Source organism: Nicotiana tabacum, chromosome 11 (genome assembly GCF_000715075.1).
Source record: "Nicotiana tabacum cultivar K326 chromosome 11, ASM71507v2, whole genome shotgun sequence".
Taxonomy (NCBI): Eukaryota; Viridiplantae; Streptophyta; class Magnoliopsida; order Solanales; family Solanaceae; genus Nicotiana; species Nicotiana tabacum.
The window spans coordinates 54,447,805-54,467,868 of NC_134090.1; the positions used below are offsets into that span (position 1 = coordinate 54,447,805).

Genomic DNA, 20,064 nt, shown 5'->3' on the forward strand with positions numbered 1-20,064 from the left:
GTGAGAAATTGGTCTTGGAGAGCCTAAGGAGAGTTAGAGGTAGGCCGATGAAGTATTGGGTAGAGGTGATTAGGCAAAACATGATGCTTCTACAGCTTACTGAGGACATTGCCTGGATAGAAAGAGGTGGAGGTCAAAAATTAAGGTAGTAAGCTAGGTAGTCGAGTGGTGTCCTTGCTCGTTCCAGTAGTTTTAATGCATCCCTCAGAGTTAGTGTTGTATTTTCTTATTGTTAGATTTATGTTATTGCTTAATGTTTCCCTTGTTTCGGTTTTCTGTTTGGTTTGCTGGTGTTGTTGCTTGCGGTTACTCTTTCCTCTCTATCTTTTCTGAGCCGAGGATCTTCCGAAAACAGTCTCTCTACCTTCTTCGGATAGGTGTAATGTCTGCGTACATTCTATCCTCCTCAAACCCCACTAGTGGGATTACACTGGGTTGTTATTGTTGTTGTTGTTGAACCAAGCCTTAACCAGAGCTCTCTATAATAGGTTTCGATATCTTGAGAGGGGATCAGATAAAACTTGTTAATATTTAAGGACTGAAGATTTGGTCAACACTAAGTACTACTAACAATTAGAACCCTTTATCTGCAATGAAAACGATAAGCAACATCCCGAGTTCTTTTCATCTTGTTTATATCTTCTTCCTGTATTCTAAGCATTATACTCGATCAATGTGATTCAGATAACTATAGTAAACTGTCAAAACTGATACTACTGTAAGTTGATAGAGCTTGATTTGATTCGTCATCTACTATTGAATCGCGTTGATGAAATTTTATTTTGCAGAACATTTGTTTGGTCATATGACAACGTTCACACTATGATATTGATGAAGTGAATTTCATTTCTTAGTCTGAAAGTTGTATCCGATATTCATAAAATTTGCTGTTCCATTTGCTCTTCAATTTGCTGCTATCAGAGGATTTCAACTGATTTTGGAGAAGCCTTTTCTCATCATTCTCATCGTTGTCAAGTATCTCTTCTACTTCATAATCTATATCAATCGCGGTTACCTCTTTTCCATGCAGTTCATCGGATTCGAAAAAATGAAGTTTGACATTTTCTTCTTCAGGAGGATGATGGCCTATTTCATCAATCCATTGCAACTCTGTGTCTATTAATGCATCCATTTTAGCACGGTCTCTGTCACGTGGATATGTACAATAAAGGAAGGAACAGATAAAGCAACAAATTGCCATTGGAATGCCTATAGCAGTGTAGAGTGCCTTGGCAAGCGGGGCTGCATTCTCTCTATCCGTTTTAATTTCCTGTGAGCCAGTTGAGTCCTTGGGGATTGGTTTAAAACCATAAACATGTTGAGCCAAAATACCAACAGCTGGAGGAGCAAATGATGCCAGTATAGACTCAAACGATCGATCCAGGGCATAGATGCTTGTTCGAGCTCTCTCAGGAACTATCTCCGCAAAAATCGGACTGCAAGCATGTCATGTGTGAATATTGTAGGACCCATAAAAAAGATGAAACAAAGAAAAAAGATGAAAAAGTTGCAGAAGTCAAATAGGGTGGCTAGAAAGATTTTCCAAGTTGAGCGGCTAGAAAAAGTTGCCAAATTTCAAAAGTCACAAACACATGTTTTGACCGATGGTAATTTGCACTGCAAATTACAGTGAATAAACCATTCTGATTTTCTATAAATAGCAGGCTCCATTTCTCTTTTGATACACACCAAAATAACGAAAGAAGCATGAAACAGTGAGAGTAATCCACAGATTGTGGTCTGTGAGATAACTAGTGAGTGGTAGTAACATTGTAGTGAGGTGTTTTAAATAAAGAGTGTTATTTCTTTCAAAGTTGTAGTAGTCTCTTGACACTACTGAGTTGTAATATTATAGTGGTAATATTGCTCCACTCGGGTAATGTATTTTATCCCGCTAAAATATTTGGTGTCATTGTTACTCTCTTGTGTTATTATTATTTGTTGTGGCTATTATTCCTGGGCGAGATTATTTTTTATCCCAACAACGTGGTATCAGAGCCATGGCAAATAATGGTCTGCTATCTTTTCAGTACCCCCGTCTGACAAAAGATAATTATGAGAAATGGTGTCTACGTATGAAAGTCATCCTTGGCTCTCAGGATGTATGGGAAATCGTAGACAAAGGTTATGCAAAACCCGATAATGAGGAAGCTCTGCCCCAAAATGAAAAAGAGGTCTTGGCAAAGACAAGGAAGAAGGATCAACAAGCCCTCACGCTCATCCACCAATGTTTGGATGATGCCATGTTTGAGAAGGTGGCAGATGCTACCACCTCAAAGGAAGCTTGGGAGATTTTACAAAATTCTCTTCAAGGAGTTGACAAGGTGAAAAAGGTAAAACTTCAAACTCTAAGGGCTGATTTTGAAGTTTTAAAAATGAAAGAATCCGAATGCATCTCGGATTATTTTTCAAAAGTGAAGGTTGTTGTAAATCAACTAAGAAGATACGGGGAGGACATAGAAGATGTCCGTGTGGTAGAAAAGATCTTTCGCACTTTAACACCTAAATTTGATTTTGTGGTGTGTGCTATTGAAGAATCTAAAGATTTAGATTCTATGATGGTGGAGCAATTGGAAGGTTCTTTACAGGCCCACGAAGAAAAGATCAAAAGGAGACAAGAAGTGCCATCGGAGCAACTTCTTAAAACTCAGGCATCCTTCAAGGATTATGGAGGTGAAACAAGCTATCGAGGAAACGGACGAGGACGAGGACGAGGCCAAGGTCGAGGAGGTCATGGAAGAGGAAGAAGTAATGGTAACAACTTCAACAATGAAGTTAAAATCCACCAAACATTCAGAGGTCGTGGTTGTGGACAAAGAGGAGGAAGAGGACGTGGATACTACCAAGAAAATAATGGACAAATGTATGACAAATCAAAAATTGAATGTTATAATTGTCATAAATTTGGCCATTACTCTTGGGAATGTCGTAGCAATGTTGAAGAAAAGGCTAACCTTGTTGACGATAAGAAAGAAGAAAATGAGTCAACGTTGTTAATGGCACTCAAGGAAGAAGACAGAGATGATTGCAGCTCGTGGTATTTGGACAATGGAGCAAGCAATCATATGTGTGGATGCAAAGAGAAGTTTGTGGAGATCAATAAAATAGTGAGAGGTAATGTGTCCTTTGGAGATACCTCAAAGGTTCAAATCGAAAGGATAGGTACGATTCTGATCTCCTGTAAAGATGGTAATCACAAGTTAATTCAAGATGTTTATTATGTGCCAAAATTAAAAAGTAATATTTTAAGTTTGGGCCAACTTCTTGAAAAGGAATATGACATCCACATGAAAAATATGCATCTTTGGCTTAGAGATTCAAGTGGAATTCTAATTGCTAAAGTGCATATAGCAAAGAATAGATTGTTTTCTCTGAATCTTAAAACAATTGATGCAAAGTGTTTGAAGGCTAATGTGCAAGATGAATCATGGTGTTGGCACATGCGATTTGGGCACTTAAATTTTGAAGCGCTCAAATCAATGGGAGAAAAGAACATGGTGCATGGGATACCATCAATTAACCATTTCAATCAATTGTGTGAAGCTTGTCTTCTTGGAAAGCATGCAAGGAGGAGTTTTCCAAAGGAGGCCATGTCAAGATCAACCAAGCCGCTCCAGCTTGTCCACACTTATGTGTGTGGACCAATCAATCCACCTTCTTTTGGTAAAAGAAAATACTTTATGCTTTTCATTGATGACTTTAGTAGAAAGACTTGGGTTTATTTCTTGAACCAAAAATCTGAAGCTTTTGCTGCTTTTAAAAATTTCAAAGTACTTGTGGAGAAAGAAAGTGGCTATGAAATTAAAGCTCTAAGCTCCGATAGAGGAGGCTAATTCACCTCAAACGAATTTAATGACTTCTGTCAACTTCATGGAATCCGTCGGCCTCTAACGGTACCTTATTCACCTCAACAAAATGGTATTGCAGAGAGAAAGAATAGAACGATTCTTAATATGGCTAGATGTATGTTGAAAGCTAAAAGTATGCCTAAGGAATTTTGGGCCGAAGTTGTTTCTTGTGCAGTTTATTTGAATAACAGGTCTCCAACAAGAAATGTTAGAGATCAAACCCCTCAAGAAGCATGGAGTGGAAGAAAGCCAAGTGTCAAGCACTTGAGAATCTTTGGGAGCATAGCCTATGCTCATGTGCCACATCAAGGGAGAGCAAAGCTTGACGATCGAAGTGTCAAGCATGTGTTTGTTGGCTATGATATGAGTTCAAAAGGCTACAAGCTATACAACCCAAGCAGTGGTAAGGTGGTGGTAAGTCGTGATGTTGAATTTGATGAAGAACTGGCATGGAATTGGGAAGCTGAGGAAGAAACTTCATATGATTTTCTTCCATACTTTGGTGATGAAGAAGAACCGGAGACCGTGGAACCTATGCAGGACACAACTCCACCTTCTTCTCCAATAAATGTTGCATCTCCCTCTTCTCAAGAAGGTTCAAATGAACAGCCGCAAAAGACAAGGAGCATTCAAGAGCTCTATGAGGACACAGAAGAAGTTACTAATTTTGATTTTTTATGTTGTCTCTTTGCTGACAGTGAACCAATGAACTTTGATAAAGCTATTACAAACAAAAGGTGGAGACAAGCCATGAAGGAGGAGATTGAGTCAATACAGAAGAACAACACTTGGGAGTTAACAACTCTTCCCAAGGGTCATCGAGCAATTGGAGTGAAATGGGTATACAAGACAAAGAAGAATGCTGATGGAGATGTGGAGAGATACAAGGCACGACTTGTGGCTAAAGGCTACAAGCAAAGGCAAGGCATTGACTATGAAGAAGTCTATGCACCTGTTGCCCGCATGGAGACTATTCGTTTGTTGATCTCTTTGGCGGCGCAAATGAAGTGGAAGATTCATCAACTAGATGTCAAGTCAGCCTTTTTGAATGGCTATCTTGAAGAAGAAGTCTATGTTGAACAACCATTGGGCTTCGTGGTCAAAAACCATGAAGATAAAGTGTTGCGGTTGAAGAAAGCTTTATATGGATTAAAGCAAGCCCCACGAGCATGGAATAGTTGCATCGACAAGTATTTTCAAGACAATGGGCTTACTCGTTGTCTCCATGAATATGCTCTTTACCTTAAAGTTCATACTAATGGAGATATCTTAATTGTTTGTCTTTATGTTGATGATCTTATTTTCACGGGTAATAACCCAAGTTTGTTTGAAGCTTTCAAGAAAGATATGTCCCGTGAGTTCGAGATGACAGACGTAGGGCTCATGTCATATTACCTGGGCCTAGAAGTGAAGCAGATAGAGGATGGAATTTTTATCTCTCAAGAAAGCTATACAAAGAAGATATTGAAGAAGTTCAACATGCTCGATTGCAACCTTGTGAACACACCGATGGAAAGTGGGACAAATTGTCCAAGTTTGATGAAGGAGAAAAAGTGGATCCCACATTCTTCAAAAGTCTTGTGGGAAGTTTGAGGTACTTGACTTGTACCAGACCAGATATACTTTTTGCAGTTGGAGTAGTAAGTCGCTTCATGGAGGCTCCTACCTCTACTCACTTGAAGATCACTAGAAGAATTCTTTGTTACCTAAAAGGTACGATCGATTTTGGGTTATTTTATTCTTCTTCTAATGATTTCAACCTTGTGGGATTTTGTGATAGTGATTATGCGGGAGATATTGATGATAGAAAAAGTACAATTGGTTTTGTATTTTTCTTGGGTGATTCTGTTATTTCTTGGAGTTCAAAGAAACAGTCCATTGTTACTCTCTCGACTTGTGAAGCCGAATATATAGCAGCAACATCATGTACCTGTCATGCTATTTGGCTAAGGAGATTATTAAAGGAGCTCAATTTGCCACAAATGGAAGCTACAGAGATTTGTATTGATAACAAATCTGCACAGGCACTCGCCAAGAATCCGGTATATCATGATCGAAGCAAGCATATAGATACAAGGTATCATTTCATCAGAGAGTGCATTGCCAAGAAGGAAGTCGGGCTCAAATATGTGAAGTCTCATGATCAAGTTGCAGATATCTTCACAAAACCTCTTAAGTTTGAAAATTTTCAAAGATTGAGATCAAGAATTGGAATGAAGAAGAAAAATCAAAATTAAGGGAGAGATTTGTAGGGCCCATAAAAAAGATGAAACAAAGAAAAAAGATGAAAAAGTTGCAGAAGTCAAATAGGGTGGCTGAAAAGATTTTCCAAGTTGGGCGGCTAGAAAAAGTTGCCAAATTTCAAAAGTCACAAACACATGTTTTGACCGATGGTAATTTGCACTGCAAATTACAGTGAATAAACCATTCTGATCTTCTATAAATAGCAGGCTCCATTTCTCTTTTGATACACACCAAAATAACGAGAGAAGCATAAAGCAGTGAGAGTAATCCACAGATTGTGGTTTGTGAGATAACTAGTGAGTGGTAGTAATATTGTCGTGAGGTGTTTTAAATAAAGAGTGCTATTTCTTTCAAAGTTGTAGTAGTCTCTTGACACTACTGAGTTGTAATATTATAGTGGTAATATTGCTCCACTCGGGTATTGTATTTTATCCCGCTAAAATATTTGGTGTCATTGTTACTCTCTTGTGTTATTATTATTTGTTGTGAATATTATTCCTGGGCGAGATTATTTTTTATCCCAACAAATATGTTAGTAAATCATGCTGAATTATTTTTTGAAAATCTTTTCTAGGTGAACAGGTACCAGCTTCAAACTAGTAAGCAGAGACCAATAATTTTTATGAGCTCCTTTAGCTATGTCTTATTAAGCATTTGTAGTTGGTGCCTAAATGTGCTCCTTTACCCATTAATTTGCATAGAAACGAATCCATTTTGTGAAAGTGTAAAATAAGCTAAACAGGAGCCAAAGACTGAGCCTTGCATTGTGCAAAGAGCAGAAACAGAAAGAAGTAGGTAACTAGTTTATTAAGCGAAGATACTTAAACAAATGCCATGTAGAAAAGACCATATGAGAAACAATCAAAGGTGCTTCACTATCAACTAAAGGTATGACTTTATAAAATAAGAAATGACTTGCAATAGCAAACAAGCAGGAAGGATAAGGAAAAAGAAAAAATCAAGTGCTTTACAGATAAAGCTTTGCTAGGATCTTAAGCTTGAACCAGATTAGTTTTCCATCTACAGTTCTAGTATTGGCTAGTTCCCGCTGAGTCAAAGAAAATCAACTTAGAGAAAAACATATACAGATTGAAACAACACTTTCACATAGTTGGATTAAGGCTATTTCTGCAAGTCCTCATCTACAAGATATACAAACACTACCTCAATTTCAAATTCTTATCGGACTTTCCCCTATTGTATGGATCTAACATTCAAAACTCCCTATATTTCTAAGAGGAAGATGGCAAGGAAGGAGAAATATTTTCCTCTTCTTGAAATCAGAAAACAAGACAGTATCCGAAATTTTCAGTTTGCTCTTTTGAAATAGTTTTGAACTATAGCCTAATGGCTAATAGACACAAAATATCAACTCCACCCCCTGACAAATATAACTGCATACCAACGCCCACCCGAATGTAAAAGAATGATGTATGCCAGAAAAATTCAGAGAACAATGAATGATATAGTAGTCCAAAGGAAACATACTTGTTTGTCGCTGGACTATTCCACGATATCATAAATCCCATTATGAACAAGACTAAACCATGGATTGCAGCTGAGGAAGGGTCATCAGGCAATCCAAGAAGCAGAATTGCAGCTAAAGGGATTGCCGAACCAGAGCTTATCTGAGAAAGAATAATTCTACCAGAATTTGGCAAGTGTTAGGCAAGTATATCCCCCATCTTTCCTCCAAACAATCCACCAATTGATCCAGCAACATTAAACAAAGTCAAAAGGAATGCTGTTGTCTTGTGGGAGAATCCAATAAGCTCCAACCACATAGGAGCAAATGACAATGATGACAAAGGGAATGAACCTGAGACCCCATGAGCAATAAGAATTTGAAAGGAAGGTACTTTTACAACTGCTTTTGCTTCTTTTAGCAGTTCCCTCACTTCTTCTCTAAATGGTTTTTGGGGAGGTTGCTCTGTTGCATTGCCATCACTATCAACAAAGCGAGGATCTTTGGCGAAGAGGCGTACCAAGATACCAACTATAACGCTTATAAAACCGATGAGATGGAAGGAGATTCTCCAGCCAGCGATCCCCATGAATGATGTTTCAGCTAGAAGCACCGATAAATGCCCACCAAGGATAGAGCCAAAGTTTCCTGTTAGTTGTAACCATCCAAAAGCTATGCCACGGTTGCTTTCGTCAGTTGAATCAGCAACTAGAGATTGGATTGCTGGTGTGACTATTGCAAGTCTTATTCCATTCAATCCTCTGGATATGGCAACCTATTGAAGAATATGAGCATTCTAATAGAGGTCATTTCAAGAAAGATATATATATATTGCTTCTCTTATCAAATGCCAATCAAGGATTGAAAAACTAAAGTGGAAAATATAGTAATATGAAATGCCTTATAAGCATTGAGAAATTTTAAGAAATATGAATACTGGAAAACCCAGGAAATCCCCCAGGTTAAAGATTCAAAAGGAAAAACAAGAAGAGAGCAATTGTATCTTCTAATCTAAGAAACAAAAAGTTTAATACAAGCTACAACAACAATATACCCGGTGTATTCTACAAGTAGGGTATGGGGAGGATAGGATGTACGCAGCCTTAACCCTTCCTGAGCGAGGCGGTTTCCGGATAATAATCTTTCTAAACTATAACACATTGTCTGCCTCAAATTTGACTTGATAGCTAGTCAACTTGTAATACCTTATCTATGAATAACAAAAGGTAACAACTAACAAGCACAGATTCATAAATGCTTGATTCAGCTTCCAAACAACCTTGTGTTTCAACTATTCTCATTGATTAACTTTGTCCCGGGCTTGGGGCTCCTAACAAACAGGAGAGACCTTTCAGAAACTAGACAAGAACCAATAGGAGCATAACATTGTCCATTTCTCACACAAAAGAAAAAGTCTATCTCAAGTATGATTACTAAACTTTACGTATTATAACAATAAACTCACTAAAATATTTTGTCACATTAAAGTACTCTACTAAATTGTACTAACTATAAAAGTTAATTTAATGAACTTTACTCACTATAATAGTAAAGCTACAAAACTATTTTTTGTCATATCAGAGAAAATGACAAAAATGATCCCTTGTGTTTGAGGATAGGTTCAAAATAGTCCCTTAAGTATGCACTAAGCAGTTTTGGTCCTTTAAATTTGCCAAGAGTTAACACTTTTAGTCTGCGTCAAATCAATGCAAAAATATAGCGCAAGGATCTAAATAAAACCTTAAAATTACAATATCAATTTTAGAACAAACCCAATATCAAGTAAATTAATAAGAATGTAATTGTGCACATGTAGAAGGATAAAGAGAGAATTAACCTCAGTAAAAGTGGAGGAAATGGCAACAAGAAAGGTAGCAGCGGACAAGAGGAAAGCACCAAGGGCAATAACATGGGTGCGGTTTTGACCGCCGGTGAGGTAAGCAGCGAGAGGGTAACAAAGGCATTGAACTATGGATCTGAAAAGAGTGAGAGAACCAAGTTCCGTTGGATCAGTATGCAATGCTTTCCCTACTTCTTTATACACTCCCGGCAACAGTGACTCGTCGGCGCTTTCCATGATTCCGGCTGGGTTGACCAGTAATAAAGTCAACGACTCTGACCTTATGTTCTTGAACTTCTTCATCGGCTCCGGCGAGTTTGGAAAAACGTTGACTAGTGTTTGGTGATGGAGTCTTTTAGTAACAGTCATTCGGAAAATTTAAGAAAGGGATATGTGGGACACAGAGAGATTTTGTCACGTGTCAAATGGAGGGTGTTGTTGATGACTTGGACTGATTTGTGGGGTTAGGACAAGAAGTTTTTGTGTAATAGTCAAAGTATTTTAAGTGGGCGTTTGGACATAAGAATTATAAAATCCCAAAAAAAATAAAAAAAAATCATGTGAGAAATGGTATTTGAAAATTAGAGTTGTGTTTGGACATGAATATAATTTTGGGTTATTTTTGAAGTTTTGAGTGAAATTTTTGTAAAACAGCTTTTTGGAGTTTTTTTAAATTTTCGAAAATTTCAAAATTCATTTTCAAGTGAAAATTGCAAAATTTATGATCAAACACCGATTCCGAAAAAAGTAAAATATTTTTGAAAAAAAATAAAAAATTCTTATGTCCAAACGGGCTCTAAACTTTTTAGGGGATACATTTTGTGTTTTTATGGAAGTAAAGTGGACTTTCACGCTTTTGCGGTCCCAGCGTCCCCCACTCACTTCTGCATTGTGTTCATAAGGCCGTACCTGCAGCGCACCTGCGGCCACTTCCACTGCAGGTGTGATCACTCTAGAAGTTCAGCAATCTTAGCAATGCTCCAAGTCCAAATTTTGATCCGTTAACTATTTGAAATCCACCCGAGGCCCTCGGGACCCCATCCAAACATACCAACAAGTCCTAAAATATGATACAAACTTAGTCAAAACCTCAAATCACGTCAAACATCATCAAAAACATGAATCGCACCCCAATTCAAGCCTATTGAAACTAATGAATTTCAAACTTCCACAATCGATGCTGAAACATGTCAAACAAACTCCAATTGACCTCAAATATTGCACACAAGTCATAAATAACACTACGGGCCTATTCTAACTCCCAGAACCAAGATCCAAGACCGGTAACCATAAAGTCAATCTCTGTCAAACTTCACAACTCTCCAAACTTTAACTTTTCCAACTTTTGCCAATTCAAGCCAAAATCACCTACAGACCTCCAAATCAATATTGGGACACACTCCCAAGTCCAAAATCACCATACGGAGCTATGAAAACCATCAAAAGTTTATTCCGGAGTCATATACACATAATTCAACATTCGATCAACTCTTTCAACTTAGGCTTTCTACCTTGGAACTAAGTATCCCAATTCATTTCGAAATAACCCCGGCTAGTCACATAAAACCAAATGAACACAGATTAAGTAATAAATAAGGGAACGGGGCTATAATACTCAAAACGACCGGCTAGGTCGTTACAAGCTGCCATTTGTCCTTGATAATTTTAGATATTGCTAATCTGTTTATGTAAACTTCAAACATATGATGTATTTATTAATACCATCTTTTGAAATTCTAAGTGTTAGAAGCTCATGATTTGTACTACGAGTCCTTGGAATTTGTATATAAAGTTCATTTATTTTATCGATTGTCTCTCATTACCTGATTTGAGTTGTGTTGATTATATTTATCTTACCTAACGGGTCGGATTAGGTATCATCACGACTAGGATGATTTTTTATCGTGACAGTTTTATTCGTGATACTTTTCCAAATTCATTTGGTCCCTTATGGCGGGACAAAATTATTTCAATAATATTTATAAGATTAGAGCCCCATAATCAGATTATTTTACATCTAGGACAGGATATTGTGCTTATGATCCATGAAGATGTACAGGTGTAGGGCTTTCTTGATTACTACAAATTGACATGACAAATAAAATAAAGGTACATATAATATAACGACCCGGTCGGTCGTTTTAAGAATTTATGCTCCGATCCCCATAATAACTGCATTTCCCGTGTTTGTTTCTGCTATTGTAAGTTGTCGGGAAGGTTTGTTTTGGATTTCAGAATGTTTTGGGACACTTAGTCCCTAAATGAGAGTTTAAGCTTTAGAATTTGGACCATAGTTGGAGCAGTGTGAAGACGGCCTCGGAATGGAATTCTGTCGGTTCTGTTAGCTCCATTGGGTGATTTCGGGCTTAAGGGCGTGTTCGGATTGTGTTTTAGATGTCTGTAGCTTATTTAGGTTTGAAATTCCGAAAGATGAATTTTTGAAGTTTCCGGTTCGATAGTGAGATTTTGATCAAAGGGTCGGAATGAAATTTCGAGAGTTGGAGTAGCTCCGTAGTGTTGAATGTGACATGTGTATAAAATTTCACGTCATTCGGACGAGGTTTGATAGAATTTTTGATCGAAAGCGGAATTTGAAAGTTTTGGGAATCCTTAGGCTTGGATTGGAGAGTGATTTGTGGGTTTAGCATTGTTTGATGTGACTCGAGGGTTGGAATAAGCTTGTATTATGTTTTAGGACTGGTTGGCATGTTTGGTTAAGGTCCCGGAGGCCTCGGGTGAGTTTCGGGTGCTTAACGGAAGTTGAATTTGGACTTGGGTAAAAATCTGAGTGTTGAACATGTCATAACCGCACCTGCGTGTGTGGAATTGCAGGTGCGGCGCCGCATAAGCGGCTTGGTGACCGTAGAAGAGGAATTGTCCCAGGCTCCAGGAAACTGCAGGTGCGGCTAGGTGACCGCAAATGCAGGACCGCAGATGAGGCCGAAGGACAGCAGATGCGGACCCAACTAGTTAAGTGATTTTTTGCACTTGCGATGCCTTTTCCGCAGGTGCGGCAATTTAACCGCGGAAGCATTTTCACTGGTCAGAAAAAGGGAAATTTTGAGGGTTTGAAATCAAAACTTGAAAAAATGATTTGGAGCTCGGTTGAAGGGGATTTTGGGAAGATTTTGATGAGTAAATCAGTGGGTTACGATTCCTAATCCCTTTCTAGTTGTATTCCTATAATCTAATCATAGTTTTGTCATTTAAATTCGGATTTGTGATGAAAATTTGGGGAAAAGTTGAGAAAGGTTCTTAGGCCTAATTTTGGGGTTTTGATCGAGGTTTTGGTATCGGATTTGAGGGATTTTGATATGGTTAGACTCGTGAGTGAATGGGTGTTCATAATTCACGATTTTTACCCGATTCCGAGATGTGGGAGCGAAGAGGATTTTTGGGCGTGTACCTATTTTCTTGTCTTAGCTTCGTTTCCTCTAGCTAAATTAGTTGTTTGTAGTTGTATTTACGCATTGGTATTAATTTAATTAGATTTGGGCCACCCGGAGTTGGATACTCGTGGAAAGAACGTGATTTCGAGTTGATTTTGAGCTGGTTCGAGGTAAGTGGCTTGCCTAATCTTGTGTGGGGGAACTCCCCTTAGGATTTGGTATTGTTGATATATGAAATGCCCTGTACATGAGGTGACGAGTACGTACATGTGCTAATTATTGAAAATCCTATTTTCATTAAGTAACTATAACTGTGTTTTCTTCCCTATTTATACTACTTGCAATTTAAGCCTACTGTTAGCTTAGGGAAGCAGGTCTAATTGACTTATTTGCTTTACTTGCTCAAACTGTTTTATTTGAATTCTGCAGCATGCTAGGTTAGAAATACCTGTTTTACCTTGGTATGAAATTTGGATTGAATTGAATGTTTTTCGTGTTGTTGTTGTGTGTTTACTTTGGGATTGTGGGAGGATATCCCGGGAGATCCCCCTGCACATTTATATTGGAACTACGAGACTGGACTCGGTAGATTCCCCCAGTACTGGGTATTTACATTTGGGACTACGGATCGGGATTCCAGTAGATCCCCGCGCATTGATAGTTGGCCTACCGGACAGGATCCCGGGAGATCCACTGGATATTTACATTTGGGGATTACAGGACGATATCCTGGGAGATCCCCAGTTGCTATCTTTGTGTGGAGTTATATTCTTTTTGTGATTTCTTTCTCTGTTGTAGTTGTTGTTATTCTTATTATCCTATGTTACTTCTTACTGTTTCATTTCCTTATATATGTATGTATATGACCGGTAGGGCCCTGACCTTCCTCGTCATTACTCGACCAAGATTAGGCTTGGCACTTACTAGGTACCGCTGTGGTGTACTCATGCCCTTTCCTGCACATATTTTTTTCATATGCAGATCCAGGTTCTTTGACTCAGCCCTACTATCCTTGAGGCGAGACAATTCTTCAGAGACTTCGAGGTATATCTGTCGCGTCCGCAGACCGAGAAGTCCCTCTCCATTCTCTCTTGTAGTTATAGCCCTTCTGTATTTCCTTTGATTTAGACATTCTGGAGTTAGAACGCTATGTAGTATTTATAGCTTGTGATTTCGTGAGATTTCGGATTTTGGGAGATCTTTTCAGTTGAGAGTGTGTATTTGTATATGTTGAGCAGCATCTTAAACGTTTTCATTATGTTTATCCATAGTTCTTCTAGTTTTTATCTATTGTTTTCTTTTTCCGCAAATTGTCTTACCTAGTTGTAGAGACTAGGTGCCATCACGATAGCTCAGGGAGGGTGAACTGGGGTCGTGACAAGTTGGTATCAGAGCTCTAGGTTCATAGGAGTGATGAATCACAAGCCAGTTTATTAGAGTCTCACGGATCGGTATGAAGAGTCTGTACTTATCTACGAGAGACTATGTAACTGTTAGGAAAATTCCACTTTATTTGATTTCCTTGTCGTGCGAGATTTTTGATATCACAATTCTAAACTTCTGTCTTCTATTCTCTCATAGATGGTGAGGACACGTGCTACTAAAGACGATCAGGCACCCGCGCCCCTACTGGAGCCGTCAGAGCTCAAGGCCGGGGTAGAGGTCGAGGACGCGCATGTGGTGTAGCCAGAGCACCCGCATGAGCTACCACCGAGGAGCTACCACCAGCTTCCGCCGGAGCCCAAACACCTGATACACCTACTGCTACTACTACTTCAGCTCTTCAGGAGACTCTCGCACAGTTCATGACCATGTACACCACTCTGGCTCAGGCAGGGTTACTTCCCCTTACTACAGCCACATCCAAGGTCGGGGGAGGAGTACAGACTCCCGCCGCCCGTACTCCTGAGAAACGAGTGCATGTTGAGCAGGTCCCAGAGATTATGCCGGCACAGCCTGTAGCCTCAGATCATCCCAAAGATAGGGCAGCGGCTTCCGAGGATGAGCAGCGGAAGCTTGAGAGATTCAAGAAGTACAAGCCTCCTATATTTAGTGGTCTAGCATCAGATGATGCTCTGGGATTTCTAGAGGAGTGCTATCGTATCCTCCGTACCATGGGTATATCAGGATTGAGCAGGGTTTCCTTCACTACCTTCCAGCTTCGAGGAGCTGCCTATGAGTGGTGGCGTACTTATGAGTTAGACAGTCCGGATGAGGCATCTTCCCTGACTTGGACTCAGTTTTCATATATGTTCCTGAAGAGTATGTTCCTCAGAGCCTCAAGGATGCATGGCATGCAGAGTTTGAGCATTTGCGCCAGGGTATATGACTGTCTCGCAGTATGCTATCTGTTTCACTAGCTTGGCTAGACATGCACAAGCTTTGGTTTCTACTGTTCGCGAGAGGGTTCGCCGGTTTATTGAGGGGCTCATTCCCAGCATCAGGTCTAGCATGGCTCGTGAGTTGGAGATGGATATTTCTTATCAGCAGGTGGTGAGCATTGCTAGGAGAGTGGAGGGTATGCATGCTCGGGATAGAGAAGAGAGGGTGGCCAAGAGGTCTCGAGAGCCTGGCCATTATTCTAGTGCCCGTGCTCCAGCTGTAGTTCGTCATGGTAGGGGTTATATGAGTCACCTTGTTCATTCAGCTATTCTAGCAGCCAGTGGTATTCTAACTTTTTCTAGACCTCATAAGCCTTATTATGCACCTCTAGTATCTAGTGCGCCTCCTATATGGGGTGCTTTCGATGGTCAGTCTAGCAGACCTGGCCCAAGCCAGTCACAACCACCACGTCCTCCCAGAGCTTGTTTTAAGTGTGGTGACACACGCCATATGGTGAGGGATTTCCCCAGACTTAGGAGGGGTGCACCTCCACAGACTTCTCAGCCACAGTGTGCTCCGCAGAGTTCCTAGGCTATGATCACAACACCAGTTGTTGCCCCACCTACTCAACCATCTAGAGGTAGAGGTCGGGAAGGTAGAGGTCGCTCTAGAGGGGGAGGCCAGGCCATATATTATGCCCTTCCTGCTCGTACCAAGGTTATCGCCTCTGATTCTATCATCACAGGTATTGTCCTGGTTTGTCATAGAGATGCATCGGTTCTATTCGATCCAGGCTCCACTTATTCTTATGTGTCTTCTTATTTTTCCCTGCATTTGGGCGTATCTCGGGATTCTTTGAGTTCCCCTGTTTATGTTTCTACTCTTATGGGGGATTTTCTTGTTGTGCACCGCATTTATCGATCGTGTTTGGTTGCTCTTATTGGTTTTGAGACCATAGCCAATTTATTGTTGCTTAGCATAGTAGATTTCGATGTTATCTTGGGCATGGACTAGTCGTCACCCCATATGCTATTCTTGATTATCACGCCAAAACTGTGACGCTGGCTATGCCAGGTGTACCGCGAGTAGATTGGAGGGGTACTTTAGATCACACTCCCAGTAGAGTTATTTCTTTCCTTAAAGCTCAGCGAATGGTTGAGAAGGGGTGTGACGCGTATCTGGCCTATGTGAGAGATGTTAGTATTGATACCCCTACAGTTGATTTAGTCCCAGTAGTACGGGACTTCCCTGATGTGTTTCCAGCTGATCTTTAGGGTATGCCACCCGATAGAGATATTGATTTTGGCATTGATCTGTTACCGGGCACTCATCCTATTTCTATTCCTCTGTATTGTATGGCTCCTCCTGAGTTGAAGGAGTTGAAGGATCAGTTACAGGAATTTCTTGATAAGGGTTTTATTCGGCTTAGTGTATCACCTTGTGTGCTTCTATCTTGTTTGTTAAGAAAAAGGATGGTTCTATGCGTATGTGCATTGATTATCGCCAGTTGAACAAAGTTACAGTGAAGAACCGGTATCCTTTGCCTCGTATTAATGATTTGTTTGACCAGTTACAGGGTGCATAAGTGTTTTCTAAGATTGACTTGCGTTCACGTTACCATCAGTTGAAGATTACAGAGCCAGATATCCCGAAGACTGCTTTCAAGACTCAGTATGGTCATTACGAGTTCCTTGTTATGTCATTTGGGCTGACCAATGCCCCAGCATCCTTCATGCATTTGATGCATAGTATGTTTCAGTTATATCTTAACTCATTCGTTATTGTTTTTATTGATGATATTCTGTATAATCCCGGAGTCGAGAAGATCATGGGCAACACCTGAGGACAATGCTTCAGACTTTGAGGGAAAAGAAGTTATATGCAAAGTTCTCAAAGTGTGATTTTTGGTTGGATTCCGTGGCATTCTTGGGTCACGTGGTATCGAGTGAGGGTATACAGGTGGATCCGAAGAAAGTGGAAGCAGTGCAGAGTTGGCCTAGACCATCCTCAACTATAGAGATCTATAGTTTTCTTGGCTTGGCAGGTTATTACCGTCGATTTGTTAAGGGGTTTTCATCTATTGCAACACCTATGACCAAACTGACCTAGAAAGGTGCTCCGTTCCAGTAGACGGAAGAGTGTGAGGCGAGCTTCCATAAGCTCAAGACAGCTTTGACTACAACCCCTGTTTTGATATTGCCTACAGGTTTGGGGTCTTATACTGTCTATTGTGATGCCTCGAGGATTGGTATTGGAGCGGTATTGATGCAGGACGGTAGGGTGATTGCCTACGCATCCAGACAGTTAAAGTTATATGAGAAGAATTATCATATCCATGATCTCGAGTTAGCTGCTATTGTTCACGCCTTGAAGATCTGGCTTCATTATTTGTACGATGTTCCTTGTGAGATCTATACTGATCACCAAAGTTTGTAACATATGTTCAAGCAGAAGGACCTTAATTTGCGCCAGAGGAGATGGTTAGAGCTGCTGAAGGACTATGATATCACTATATTGTATTACCCAGGCAAGGCTAATATAGTGGCCGATGCTTTGAGTCGCCGGGCGGAGGGTTTGGGGAGTTTGGCTTATCTACCAATAGCAGAGAGGCCTGTGGCAATGGATGTTCAGGACTTAGTGAGCCAGTTTGTGAGATTGGATCTTTCGGAGCCCAGTCGGGTTCTGGCTTGTGTGGTCTCTCGATCTTCCTTATTTGATCATATCAGGGAACATCAATATGATGACCCTTATTCGCTCTCCCTCAAAGACAAGGTTTTGCACGGCGATGCCAGAGAAGTGACTATTGGTGATGATGGGGTATTGAGGATGCAGGGTTGGGTATGTGTACCCAATGTTGATGGGCTTCGGGAGTTGATTCTAGAGGAGGCCTATAGTTTATGGTATTCCATTCATCTGGGTGCCGTGACGATGTACTAGGATTTGATGCAACACTATTGGTGGAGGCAAATGAAGAAGGATATAGTTGGGTTTGTAGCTCGGTGTCTCAATTGTCAGTAGATAAAGTATGAACAATATAGAACGGTTGGGTTGCTTCAGCAGATAGAGATTTCGGAGTGGAAGTGGGAGCGGATCACCATGGACTTTGTAGTTGGGCTCCCAAGGACTTTGAGAAAGTTCAATGCCATTTGGGTGATTGTGGATTGGCTGACCAAGTCCACGCACTTCATTCCTGTGTGTACTACCTATTCTTTGGAGCGGTTGGCGGAGATTTATATCCGAGAGATTATTCGTCTACATGGTATTCCAGTTTCCATCACTTCAGATAGAAGTACTCAGTTCACATCACGGTTCTAGAGGGTCGTACATCATGAATTGGGTACTCGGGTGAAGTTGAGTACATCATTTCACCCCTAGACGGACGGACAGTCCGAGCGCACTATTCATATTCTTGAGTATATGCTCTATGCGTGTGTAATGGAGTTTGGAGGTTCTTGGGATCGGTTCTTTCCATTTGGGGAGTTTGCCTACAACAACAGTTATTAGTCCAACATTCAGATGGCACCGTATGAGGCTTTATATGGTAGGCAGTGCAGATCCCCGGTGGGTTGGTTTGAGCCGGGTGAGGCTAGATTATTGGGCACAAACTTGGCTCAGGATGCTTTGGAGAAGGTTAAGGTGATTCAGGATAGACTCCGAACAAACCAGTCCAGACAGAAGAGTTACGTGGACTGGAAGGTTCGTGATGTTTCCTATATGGTTGGAGAGCGGGTATTACTTCGGGTTTCGCCTATGAAGGGCGTTATGAGATTTGGGAAGAAAGGGAAGTTGAGTCCGAGGTTTATTGGTCCTTTTGAGATATTGAGGCGTGTTGGGGAGGTTTCTTATGAGCTTGACTTACCTCCCAGTTTGGCAGAAGTTCATCTAGTGTTTCATGTTTCGACGCTGGAGGTATCACGGTGATCCGTCACGCGTGTTGGATTCAGTTCAGTCCAGTTGGACAAGGATCTATCTTATGTTGAAGAGCTGGTGGCGATATTAGACAGGCAGGTTCAGAAACTGAGGTCAAAGAACATTGCATCAGTAAAGGTTCAGTGGTGGGGTCAGAAAATCGATAAGGTGACTTGGGAGACCGATCAGGATATGCGTAGCCGTTACCCTTGTCTTTTTACTACTTCAGGTATGTCTCTATGCTCGTTCGAGGACGAATGAATGTTTTAAGAGCGGGAGGATGTAATGACCTGGCCAGTCGTTTTAAGAATTACGCCCCGATCCCCTTAATAACTGCATTCCCCATGTTTGTTTCTACTATTGTAAGTTGTCGGGAAGGTTTGTTTTGGATTTCGGAACGTTTTGGGTCTCTTAGTCCCTAAATGAGAGTTTAAGCTTTAAAATTTGGACCGTAGTCGGAGCAGTATGAAGACAGCCTCAGAATGGAATTCTGTTGGTTCCGTTAGCACCGTTGGGTGATTTCGGGCTTAAGGGCGTGTTCGGATTGTGTTTTGGAGGTCTGTAGCTTATTTAGGCTTGAACTGCCGAAAGTTGAATTTTTAAAGTTTTCAGTTCGATAGTGAGATTTTGAACTAGGGGTCGGAATGGAATTCCAAGAGTTGGAGTAGCTCCGTAGTGTTGAATGTGACGTGTGCGCAAAATTTCAGGTCATTTGGACGAGGTTTGATAGACTTTTTGATCGAAAGCAGAATTTGGATGTTTTGGGAATCTTAGGCTTAGGTTGGAGTGCGATTTGTGGTTTTAGCGTTGTTTGATGTGACTCGAGGGTTGGAATAAGTTTGTATGATGTTTTAGGACTGGTTGACATGTTTGGTTGAGGTCCCGAGGGCCTCAGGTGAGTTTAGGGTGCTTAACGAAAGTTGAATTTGGACTTAGGCAAAAATCTGAGTGCTGAACCTGTCATAAGCGCACTTGCGTGTGTGGGAACGCAGGTGCGGTGCCGCAGAAGCGAATTGGTGACCGCAGAAGCGGAATTGGCCCAGGCTC

The 20,064-nt window shown here is 40.6% G+C and overlaps 1 pseudogene; it reads right to left on the reverse strand.

Annotated features, from left to right (window-relative positions):
- Positions 1-850: 850 nt before the first annotated feature.
- Positions 851-9,837, reverse strand: LOC107802820 (uncharacterized; annotated as a pseudogene).
- Between the last annotated feature and the right edge of the window lie 10,227 nt (positions 9,838-20,064).